The sequence below is a fragment of the Salvelinus sp. IW2-2015 genome, unplaced genomic scaffold (genome assembly GCF_002910315.2).
Source record: "Salvelinus sp. IW2-2015 unplaced genomic scaffold, ASM291031v2 Un_scaffold2329, whole genome shotgun sequence".
Taxonomy (NCBI): domain Eukaryota; kingdom Metazoa; phylum Chordata; class Actinopteri; order Salmoniformes; family Salmonidae; genus Salvelinus; species Salvelinus sp. IW2-2015.
Genome location: NW_019943654.1, coordinates 38,610 through 52,110, shown reverse-complemented (window position 1 = coordinate 52,110; position 13,501 = coordinate 38,610). Strand labels below are relative to the sequence as shown.

Below are 13,501 nucleotides of genomic sequence, written 5' to 3'. Positions count from 1 at the left end.
ACACGATGAACAGCATTTGGGAGAAAGGACATGATTGAACAGCATTATGGAGAAGAGGACAGATGAACAGCATTATGGGAGAAGAGACATGATGAACAGCATATGGAGAGAGGACATATGAACAGCATTTGGAAGAGACAGATGAACAGCATTGGGAGAAGAGGACACATGAAACAGCTTATGGGAGAAGAGGACAGATGAACAGCATTATGGGAGAAGAGGACACGATGAACAGCATTATGGGAGAAGAGACATGATGAACAGCAATGGGAGAAGAGGACCATGATGAACAGCATTATGGAGAAGAGAACGATGAACAGCATATTGGGAGAAGAGGACATGATGAACAGCATTATGGGAGAAAGAGGACATGATGAACAGCATTATGGGAGAAGAGGACACGATGAACAGCATTATGGGAGAAGAGGACATGATGAACAGCATTTGGAAGAAGAGGAACCATGAACAGCATTATGGGAGAAGAGGACATGATGAACAGCATTATGGGAGAAGAGGACATGATGAAACAGCATTATGGGAGAAGAGGACATGAATGAACACGGCATTATGGGAGAAGAGGACATGATGAACAGCATTATGGGAGAGAGGACACGGATGAACAGCATTATGGGAGAGAGGACATGATGAACAGCATTATGGGAGAAGAGACACGATGAACACATTATGGAAAGAGGACACGATGAACACATTATGGGAGAAGAGGAACAGAATGAACAAGCAATTATGGGAGAAGAGGACCAGATGAACAGCATATGGGAGAAGAGGACACGATGAACAGCATTATGGGAGAAGAGGACACGATGAACGGCATTTATGGAGAAGAGGACATGATGAACAGCATTATGGGAGAGAGGACATGATGAACAGCATTATGGGAGAAGAGACATGATGAACAGCATTAATGGAGAAGAGGACACGATGAACAGCATTATGGGAGAAGAGGACACGATGAACAGCATTATTGGAGAAGAGGACAGAATGAAACAGCATTATGGAGAAGAGGACAGATGAACAGCATTATGGAGAAGAAGGACACGAAACAGCATTATGGAGAAGAGGACATGATGAACAGCATTATGGGAGAAGAGGACACACGATGAACAGCATTAGGAGAAGAGGACGATGAACAGCATTATGGGAGAAGGACATGATGAACGCATTATGGAGAAGAGGAACATGAAACAGCATTATGGGAGAAGAGGACACGATGAACAGCATTATGGGAGAAGAGGACACTGAGAACGGCATTATGGGAGAAGAGGACACGATGAACAGCATTAGGAGAAGAGGACGATGAACAGCATTATGGAGAAGAGACATGAGACAGCATATGGAGAAGAGGACATGATGAACAGCATTATGAGAAGAGGACACGATGAACAGCATTTATGGGAGAAGGAGGACATGATGAACAAGCATTATGGGAGAAAGAGGACACGTGAACAGCATTATGGAGAAGAGGACATGATGAACAGCATTATGGGAGAAGGAGACACGATGAACAGCATTATGGAGAAGAGGGACACGATTGAACACATTATGGATGAAGAGACAGTTGTGAACCTCGATGAACGAGTGATGGAGAAGGGAACGACGATGAACAGCATTATGGGAGAGAGGACATACGATGAACGCAATTAATTGCAGAGACGAAATGACATGGACACGAGAAACAGGCAACTATGGGTAAGAGGACAGATGAACAGCATTATGGGAGGGAAAGGAGGACACGCATGAAACAGCATTATGGAGAAGAGGACACGATGAACAGCATTATTGAGAATAGACACGCAGACACAATGAGCCAGAGCGAGTTAAATGAACGAGCATTATGGGAGAAGAGACACGATCGAACAGGCATTATGGGAGAAGAGGGACACGATGAACAGCATTATGGAGATAGACCATAATGGGGCAAGCTAATGTAATGACAAAATGACATTCAATGTCTTCTCGGTCCGTCCATGGCCTTCACGAAGGCCAGAAGCCTCGGGGGTCGACTGAGCGATGTTGTCCCCGCCCTCGTGGAACGACGGATAGAAGCACTCTCATAAGTGGACACCAGCCGTCCATTGCATCTGAAAAATCACAAAGCAAATAAATATCGCTACTGTATATCAATGGAGGCTGAATTCACTTCATGTGTGAAAAAGGAAATAGTTTTCTTTCTTAGGTTTTTTAGTTAAATTAAATGACTGTCAATAAGTAGTAAAGATTGTAATCAAATGAAACAATGTGTTGGAAAACAGTAACTAAAACAACCAAACAAACATGTCGTTTTAGAATAACGTTTTCTTAGAAAAAGTTGGAAGTTTAGTTTTAACTCTCATAATATCAAAAAGTACAAGTATCTCCAATGTCATGAGAGTAATGCAGGAGTTATTTTTATAGAGATTAGGTTTATATAGTATATGGCGCCGTCCCGGTGAGTGTATTTATGGAAATGGTTATTGTGGAGGAAGAGGCTGTCATGTCTGGATTTCTTTGTGGTTTTTTTTTTGTTGTTGTTTCTGCGTTGGCTTTTCCATGTGTGTGTGATGTTGGTATTTTTGTTAGTTTTGTGGTGTTTTCTTCGTTGTCTTTTTATATATCTTATTTTTCTACTATCCTTTTTTTTTTTTTTTTTATTTTTTTAATATTTTTTTTTTATCTTGATTTGTGGTTTTTTATTGTGTTTTCCTTGTTCTTGTCTCATTTGTTTAGGTTTTTTGTGGTTTGTGTTGTGCGTGTTTTGTTTTGTAGTTCTGGCTTAATTTATAATATTGTGTTTGGTGTTTTTTATGATGTTTGTTGTTATTCTTCTTTGCTTCGAGGTTATGTTCTATTGGTTTTTTTGTGTCGTGTTTCGTTCCCAATTTTTGTGTTCATAGTTTTTTATATGTTCGTGTGTTATTTTTTTTGTGTTATTTGGTTTTATTGTGTTTGTGTTTTTTGTTTTGTATTTTTTGTGTTTGTTTTTTGTGTTTGTGTTTTTTTTGTTTTGTTTTTGTTGTCCCCATTAGATAAAATATGATCAGGTTCTAATATCTTTGTCTTTTAACAAACACCTGTAAAAGGCCAGTTTGTAGAAGCCAACCTGTTATGTACGGCATCGTGGAACTCATCGTTCTGTTGTTTCGTGATGAATTCTTTTCCCATAGACCTGTCAAAACTTGTGTAACATCCATGGTCAAGTTCTTCTAACCAACTCTAAAGAATATGTAAATATATGTTAAGTTTCTATGCCTCTTTTTTATATCCGTGTCAAATTCATTTCCGGGTACCAATTTAAGTAGAGCTTACTGTGATTGTGTACTTTAAATTAAAACGATTTTTTTTAACTGTCTTATATGTGTCCAGTTTGTAATTGTGCAAATCATGCATGAACACATGTGTTGTGTCTTGCCTCATACAACATATACATACAACAGAGGCCTTCAGTTGATGTTCCTGTGTTATTGCATGTTGTTCTGGTGTTTTAATGCTGTTCATCGTGTCCTCTTCTCCCATAATGCTGTTCATCATGTCCTCTTCTCCCATAATGCTGTTCATCATGTCCTCTTCTCCCATAATGTGTGTGTGTGTGTGTGATTGATTCATCGATTGATGATCACTTAACCGGTTGGTAAAACCTACAGATGTAACATGTAAAGTGGTTTGTCTACCCCAGATTTTGAGGAATAGATGAAAATGTATGTCTGTAAAGTAGAAACATACAGAGTATGATATACTCAAATGTACTACTATAATGATAACTATTTGGATTTGATTGCACATTAAACATTACAATACTGTAAAATACAATACACGATTACAATACAATACTGTAAAATACAATACACGATTACAATACTATACTGTAAAATACAATACACAATTACAATACAATACTGTAAAATACAATACACGATTACAATACAATACTGTAAAATACAATACACGATTACAATACAATACTGTAAAATACAATACACGATTCCTGACAGGTGTATAAAAATCAATCACACAGCCATGCAATCTCCATAGACAAACACTGACAGTTGAATGGTCCGAACTGAAGAGCTAAGTGACTTTCAACGCAGCACCGTCATAGGATGCCACCTTTCCAACAAGTCAGTTTATCTAGTTTCTGCCCTGTTAGAGCTGCCCCCGGTCAACTGTAAGTGCTGTTATTGTGATGTGAAAAACTTATAGGAGCAACAACGGCTTAGCCACGAAGTGGTAGGCCACACAAGCTCACCAACGCCGAGTGCTGAAGCGAACAGCGCTTAAATCACCTATCCATCGGTTGCAACACTCACTACCGAGTTCCAAACTGCGTCTGGAAGCAACGTCAGCAGAAGAACTGTTCGTCGGGAGCTTCATGAAATGGGRTTCCATGYCTGWGCAGCTGCACACAAGCATAAAATCACCATCAGCAAAGCCAAGCCTCGGCTGGYATGGTGTAAAGCTCTCCGTCATTGGACTCTGGAGCAGTGGAAATGCGTTCTCTGGAGTGATGAATTACACTTTACCATCTGGCAGTCCAACTGACAAATCTGGGTTTGGCGGATGACAGGAGTATGATACCTGCCCAAATTCACTGCCAACTGTAAAGTTTGGTAGAGGAGGAATAATGGTCTGAGGCTGATTTTCATGGTCCGGGCAAGGCCCCTTAGTTCCAGTGAAGGCAAATCTTAATGCTACAGCATACAATGACATTCTAGATGATTCTGTGCTGCCAACTGTGTGGCAACAGTTTGGGGAAGGCCCTTTCCTGTTTCAACATGACAATGCCCCCTGCACAAAGCGAGGTCCATACAGAAATGGTTTGTCGAGATCAGTGTGGAAGAACTTGACTGGCCTGCACAAAGCCCCGAACTGAACCTCAACGAACACCTTTGGGATGAATTGGAAGACCGACTGAGAGCCAGGCCTAATCGCCCAAGATCAGTGCCCAACCTCAGTAATGCTCTTGTGGCTGAATGGAAGCAAGTCCTTGCAGCAATGTTCCAACATCTAGTGGAAAGCCTTCCCAGAAGAGAGGAGGCTGTTATAGCAGCAATGTTCCAACATCTGTGGAAAGCCTTCCCAGAGAGGGAGGCTGTTATAGCAGCAATGTTCCAACATCTAGTGGAAAGCCTTCCCAGAAGAGTAGGAGGCTGTTATAGCAGCAATGTTCCAACATCTAGTGGAAAGCCTTCCCAGAAGAGAGGAGGCTGTTATAGCAGCAATGTTCCAACATCTAGTGGAAAGCCTTCCACGAAGAGAGGAGGCTGTTATAGCAGCAATGCTTCAACATTATAGGAAAGCCTTCCCAGAAGAGAGGAGGCTGTTATAGCAGCAATGTTCCAACATCTAGTGGAAAGCCTTCCCAGAAGAGAGGAGGCTGTTATAGCAGCAATGTTCCAACATCTAGTGGAAAGCCTTCCCAGAAGAGGGAGGCTGTTATAGCAGCAATGTTCCAACATCTAGTGGAAAGCCTTCCCAGAAGAGTGGAGGCTGTTATAGCAGCAATGTTCCAACATCTAGTGGAAAGCCTTCCCAGAAGAGAGGAGGCTGTTATAGCAGCAATGTTCCAACATCTAGGGAAAGCCTTCCCAGAAGAGAGGAGGCTGTTATAGCAGCAATGTTCCAACATCTAGGGAAAGCCTTCCCAGAAGAGAGGAGGCTGTTATAGCAGCAATGTTCCACATCTAGTGGAAAGCCTTCCCAGAAGAGAGGAGGCTGTTATAGCAGCCAATGTTCCACACATCAGTGGAAAGCCTTCCCGAAGAGGGAGGCTGTTATAGCAGCAATGTTCCAACATCTAGTGGAAAGCCTTCCCAGAAGAGGGAGGCTGTTATAGCAGCAAATGTTCCAACATCTAGTGGAAAGCCTTCCAGAAGAGAGGAGGCTGTTATAGCAGCAATGTTCCAACATCTAGTGGAAAGCCTTCCCAGAAGAGAGGAGGCTGTATAGCAGCAATGTTCCAACATCTAGTGGAAAGCCTTCCCAGAAGAGAGGAGTGCCTGTTATAGCAGCAAAGGGGGACCAACTCCATATTAATAATGTCATGATTTTGGATGAGATGTTTGATTTAGCAGTGTCCACATACTTTTGGTTGTGTACTTGTGAAAACAGTACCAAAGCAATAAAATAAAAAACTGTAAGAATTGAGTATCCTTCATTCCAGCCATAAACACACACACACACACACACACAGTCTTGTACACACACACACACACACACACAACCACACACACACACACACACAACACACACACACACACACACACACACACACACACACACACACACACACGACACACACACACACACACACACACACACACACACACACACACACACACACACACACACACACACACACACACACACACACACACACACACACACACACACACACAAACACACCACAAACCAGCACTTGCAATCCATCATATGACTCATAACAGGTAAAATATGTTACTTTGTCTCTCTTTAGACAATGTTCAACGTGGGAGTATTATATTTAGCTTTTTGAGACTAAATGCAATTATTAATTATGCTTTTGTTTTTATTCAATTTTACAGGATTCAGAAAAGATTAAACGATTGTGGGATGCGATTAATGCCCAGACAAATTCCACAATTGCAGTAAGTACGCGTGTTTGACTAAAACTATTCATTGTATTACGTTTATTTGATAAATGTTCTATTCATGAGGAACCTCTAACTTAAGTAGATTTAATACATTAAGCTCTAAGGGTTCGTGATGTTTTTTTGCAGGCTATTACAGGGATGGGAATAGACAATCACCTTCTAGGACTCAGAGAGATCTCCCAGGAGATCCATATGGAGGTGCCAGAGATCTTCACAGATGAAACCTATGTGGCCAGTAACCAGTTCATTCTCTCCACCAGTCAGGTATACCATCTAGTCGTCTCTTTGCTACGTGTCTATTGCTATTTTTTTTTWAATATATTTTTTAATTTCACCTTTTATTTAACCAGGTAGGCTAGTTGAGAACAAGTTCTCATTTACAACTGCGACCTCTGGTCAAGATAAAGCATAGCAGTGTGAACAGACAACAACACAGAGTTACACATGGAGTAAACAATAAACAAGTCAATAACACAGTCTATTGCTATTACAGCCATGATAATAATAATAATAATAATAATAATAATTACAAGAACATAATATTCTACCAATTGTGTTATAACTGTTTATTACATATATACAGTATCTATGAAGTAATCATTAACGGTTTATAAACTACGTAAAAATCCCTTGTTAAAGTACACCTGTGTATATCTTAAGTAGATGTTGTATTATAACTGGTATACCTTCCTCAGGTCCCCACCACAGTGGAGATGTTCTGTTGCTATGGCCCGGTGGTTCCTAACGGTTACGGGTGCTGCTACAACCCGCAGGCAGACCACCTTCTCTTCAGCGTGACCAGCTTCAACGGCAGCACCGAGACCAGCTCGGCCGATTTTATCGAGGCTCTGGACGAGGGCCTCGTAGAGATGAGGGATCTGTGCGAGAAGAGCAATAAGCCTCAGAGCGACACTGCTGCTGCCTCGAAGGCGGTTGAGAAAAGCCGAGGAGCTGGCAGCAAGCCTCTGAGCACACCTCAGAAAACAGGGGGAAAATAGGACATACTGAGGTATCATTACGGTGTCCATATTTGGACAGCCTCAGTAGTTACGCTCAACTTCCCTCAGATTACGGTGTCCATATTAGGACAGCCTCAGTAGTTACGCTCAACTTCCCACAAGATTACGGTGTCCATATTAGGACAGCCTCAGTAGTTACGCTCAACTTCCCTCAGATTACGGTGTCCATATTAGGACAGCCTCAGTAGTTACGCTCAACTTCCCACAGATTACGGTGCCATATTAGGACAGCCTCAGTAGTTACGCTCAACTCCCTCAGATTACGGTGTCCATATTAGGACAGCCTCAGTAGTTACGCTCAACTTCCCACAGATACGGTGTCCATATTAGACAGCCTCAGTAGTTACGCTCAACTTCCCTCAGATTACGGTGTCCATATTAGGACAGCCTCAGTAGTTACGCTCAACTTCCCACAGATTACGTGTCCATATTAGGACAGCCTCAGTAGTTACGCTCAACTTCCCACAGATTACGGTGTCCATATTAGGACAGCCTCAGTAGTTACGCTCAACTTCCCCAGATTACGGTGTCCATATTAGGACAGCCTCAGTAGTTACGCTCAACTTCCCACAGATTACGGTGTCCATATTAGGACAGCCTCAGTAGTTACGCTCAACTTCCCACAGATTACGGTGTCCATATTAGGACAAGCCTCAGTAGTTACGCTCAACTTCCCTCAGATTACGGTGTCCATATTAGGACAGCCTCAGTAGTTACGCTCAACTTCCCTCAGATTACGGTGTCCATATTAGGACAGCTCAGTAGTTACGCTCAACTTCCCTCAGATTACGGTGTCCATATTAGGACAGCCTCAGTAGTTACGCTCAACTTCCCACAGATTACGTGTCCATATTAGGACAGCCTCAGTAGTTACGCTCAACTTCCCACAGATTACGTGTCCATATTAGGACAGCCTCAGTAGTTACGCTCAACTTCCCACAGATTACGGTGTCCATATTAGGACAAGCCTCAGTAGTTACTCTCAACTTCCCTCAGATTACGGTGTCCATATTAGGACAGCCTCAGTAGTTACGCTCAACTTCCCTCAGATTACGGTGTCCTATATGACAAGCCTCAGTAGTTACGCTCAACTTCCCTCAGATTACGGTGTCCATATTATGACAAGCCTCAGTAGTTACGCTCAACTTCCCTCAGATTACGGTGTCCATATTAGGACAGCCTCAGTAGTACGCTCAACTTCCCACAGATTACGGTGTCCATATTAGGACAGCCTCAGTAGTTACGCTCAACTTCCCACAGATTACGGTGTCCATATTAGGACAGCCTCAGTAGTTACGCTCAACTTCCCTCAGATTACGGTGTCCATATTAGGACAGCCTCAGTAGTTACGCTCAACTTCCCACAGATTACGGTGCCATATTAGGACAGCCTCAGTAGTTACGCTCAACTTCCCACAGATTACGGTGTCCATATTAGGACAGCCTCAGTAGTTACGCTCAACTTCCCACAGATTACGGTGTCCAATATAGGACAGCCTCAGTAGTTACGCTCAATTCCCACAGATTACGGTGTCCATATTAGACAGCCTCAGTAGTTACGCTCAACTTCCCACAGATTACGGTGTCCATATTAGGACAGCCTCAGTAGTTACGCTCAACTCCCACAGATTACGGTGTCCATATTAGGACAGCCTCAGTAGTTACGCTCAACTTCCCACAGATTACGGTGTCCATATTATGACAAGCCTCAGTAGTTACGCTCAACTTCTGACACGCGTCCAGTATGTCGTGAAAGTAGTGTTAGTGCTAGTTGTCCTGTGTGTATATTTTGGTGTTTGTGCGATGAAGTTGATGTTTTTACGACTTTATCTCTTTGAATCCTTAACTATGTAACAATGTACATACAACTAATGTGGAAGGAAACATATAGATGTAGAAAATACGACGTAGATGCTCTCATTCACCATTGCTACTCGGGTGGGGTCTAGACAGAGCATAGCTCACCGGTCTGGTAATAGGGAACTAAAGCCATGCCTGCTATTTCAGCACTGTACTGACGGACAGCTCCGCTGATCAGTACATAGCCAATGGTAGGTACAGCTCATCCCTTGACTGTAGTACTGTAGATTACTTTATCACTGACCTCAACCCAGAGTCTCTCAGAGCGTTCAGTCAGCCCACTGACACCACAGCGAAATCACAGTCTACCTGAACAGAGCAATACTCAATCATGAGGCAGCAAACTTACACCTAAATGATCTCAGCGTATTGAGGCTCAACGTACTGTTTATTCAGCTTTGTCGAAACAACAACTCCTACATTTATACCGGAATATATCGTTATCAATATATTCACATTTATCGTGCAAACATTGATCATATTGTAACTAATGGGGTTCAAGTACGGACAGCAAACCTAACCCATAGGGAAAGAGCAGACGTAGGAACTAGGTTAAAGATCATCACTATAATGATGCTGCCAAAGAGGGATATCTATCTAGTAAAGCCTACAGCAGGGCTCTCCAACCCTGTTCCTGGAGAGGTACCCTCCTGTAGGTTTACATCAGGGCTCTCCAACCCTGTTCCTGGAGAGGTACCCTCCTGGAGTTTACATCAGGCTCTCCAACCCTGTTCCTGGAGAGGTACCCTCCTGTAGGTTTTAACTCCAACCCTGTTCCTGGAGAGATACCATCCTGTAGGTTTTAACTCCAACCCTGTTCCTGGAGAGATACCCTCCTGTAGGTTTTAACTCCAACCTTGTTCCTGGAGAGATACCCTCCTGTAGGTTTACACTCCAACCCTGTTCCTGGAGAGATACCCTCCTGTAGGTTTTAACTCCAACCCTGTTCCTGGAGAGATACCCTCCTGTAGGTTTTAACTCCAACCCTGTTCCTGGAGAGATACCGTCCTGTAGGTTTACACTCCAACCCTGTTCCTGAGAGATACCCTCCTGTAGGTTTTAACTCCAACCCTGTTCCTGGAGAGATACCCTCCTGTAGGTTTTAACTCCAACCCTGTTCCTGGAGAGATACCGTCCTGTAGGTTTACACTCCAACCCTGTTCCTGGAGAGGTACCCTCCTGGAGGTTTACACTCCAACCCTGTTCCTGGAGAGATACCGTCCTGTAGGTTTAAACTCCAACCCTGTTACTGGAGAGATACCCTCCTGTAGGTTTTAACTCCAACCCTGTTCCTGGAGAGCTACCATCCTGTAGGTTTTAACTCCAACCCTGTTCCTGGAGAGATACCCTCCTGTAGTTTTAACTCCAACCCTGTTCCTGGAGAGATACCCTCCTGTAGGTTTTAACTCCAACCCTGTTCCTGGAGAGTACCCTCCTGTAGGTTTTAACTCCAACCCTGTTCCTGGAGAGATACCCTCCTGGAGTTTTAACTCCAACCCTGTTCCTGGAGAGATACCACCCTGTAGGTAAATCTGTTCAGAGGTGCTAAGTACTCTCGGCCGGCAAACGCTACCGGTTTGTCCGTGCCTTTAAACTTGAGACGGATATGTTTTTTCCAGAGATAGCTAGTATAAGTTCTGCGCAATATTCAGTACTGTCTCATACTGTCTCATACTGCTTCAGACTGTCTCATACTGCTTCATACTGTCTCATACTGTCTCATACTGTCCATACTGCTTCAGACTGTCTCATACTGCTTCATACTGTCTCATACTGTCTCATACTGTCTTCATACTGCTTCATACTGTGCTCATACTGTCTCATACTGCTTCAGACTGTCTCATACTGCTTCATACTGTCTCATACTGTCTCATACTGTCTCATACTGCTTCAGACTGTTCTCATACTGTCTCATACTGCTTCATACTGTCTCATACTGCTTCATACTGTCTCATACTGCTTCATACTGTTCTCATACTGTTTCATACTGTCTCATACTGTCTCATACGTCTCATACTGTTCATCCTCTTCATACTGTCTCATACTGTCTCATACTGCTCATACTGGTTCATCCTGCTTCATACTTTCTCATACTGTCTCATACTGTTTCATCCTGCTTCATACTGTCTCATACTGTCTCATACTGTTTCATACTGTTCTCATACGGTCTCATACTGTCTCGATACTGTCTCATACTGTTTCATCCTGCTTCATCCTGCCTCATACTGTTTCATACTGTTTCATACTGTTTCATACTGTCTCATACTGTCTCATACTGTCTCATACTGTTTCATCCTGCTTCATCCTGCCTCATACTGTTTCATACTGTTTCATACTGTCTCATACTGTCTCATACTGTTTCATCTCGAAGGTAAATTGTCAATTGGATGTGGTGATTCTGTGGAAGAAGTTGTTCTTAACGGGTTGTGTGAATTATGCAGATGAATAGGAATGTATTATTGGTGTTGATATGCTGCTTGTTGAGGTTCTTATTTTGAATGATTTCCAAAATGGCACCCTAGTCCCTTTATAGTGCACTTCTTTTGACATGGGTCCATAGGGCTCTGGTCTGAAGTAGTGCACTATATAGGGAATAGGGTGCCATTTGGGATTCAGTCTTTCTTTCCTCTCAGCCTAATGTGTGGTTCCACTCATTTCATAGAAACTACAGCAAGTCTGTAGCTATTCATGTTAATAATTTACGAAAAAGTTAAAAAGCCCATTTATTTTTGTAGCTAAATACATACATTTATTTTCATCAGAAAATCTACATGATGTCTACACTTTAATTGTATTGTATGAGATATATTTGTGAGAATATATTGTAACCTTAAATTGTATGAGATATATTTATGAGAATATATTGTAACCTTGTGCTGTGTAGAGAATACTGCTATAAAGATTATTTATGTCCTGAAATAAAATTGAGTCCAAAATATCACGTGTGGCTATCTTCTCCAAGGGAATAACGCACTTAAATTCCTAGGTCTATCCTCAGCTGTGAATGGGGGTGCAAGACAGCATGGGGCCAGTAACCCAAAGGTTGCTGGGTCGAATCCCATAGCCGACTAGGTCAAAGTGCCACTGAGCAAGGCAGTTAACCCTAATTGCACCTGTAAGACGTGCTGAATAAGAATTTTCTGCTAAATGACTAAAATGTAAACAATGATATATGAACATAAAAGTACTGCACTATATAGGGTGCTACTTGGAATACAATCAGTTAAATGTACAGTATCTGAAGGTCTGGGTACAGTATACTGTAATAAGTCTCTCTAATGAACGTCTAGGTGTCAAGTACCACACTAATTGGGCCTAAAACAACCAGCCTGTTTTGCCTGAGTCAATATGTGTGTCTTAAACAGCCACATATCCAACCCCATAGAAAAAAAAAACAATAACTAGAATAGACATCCATTCATGGGTACACTCAAAATGGCCGCCGGTTTCACCCATCACAGAACATTGACATTCCATTCTACTGATTCTAATTCTATGTCTAACTCACTCTATACAGCAGATGGCTTGGTTCCGCTGGCATCTGATTGGGTCTTTAGGGAGACAGCTGAATTGTATTCTCCATTGGTTAAACCACTGAACCAAGGCAGCCAAGTCCCCCACATAACCACCCAGTGTTTAGTCAGGCTTCAACGACCTAGCTGGGCCAATTAGGTTTCTCATTATTTTATGTGAGCGAGATACACACACTGTGAAACTTTACTTCACATTAGTAAAACAGACAGGTTGACTAGGACTCATAGAATCTAATTTGGTATGCTCTAGTACTGGAGACTAGGACTCATAGTATTTAATTTGGTATGCTCTAGTACTGGAGCTTCATAAGAGGATCTCATAGAATCTAATTTGGTATGCTCTCAGTACTGGAGAACTAGGACTCAGCAAGTAATCTTATATTATGGTAATGCTCTCAATCGCTGGAACTAGACGACTCATAAGTTACTAATTGTACCTACGGAATTGGCTCATAAATAATGCTATT

General features: G+C 42.3%; 1 pseudogene; it reads left to right on the top strand.

The window, feature by feature from the left end:
- LOC112073646 (choline O-acetyltransferase-like) overlaps positions 1–7,843 on the top strand; it is a 46,338-nt pseudogene extending 38,495 nt beyond the window's left edge.
- The last annotated feature ends 5,658 nt before the right edge of the window (positions 7,844–13,501 follow it).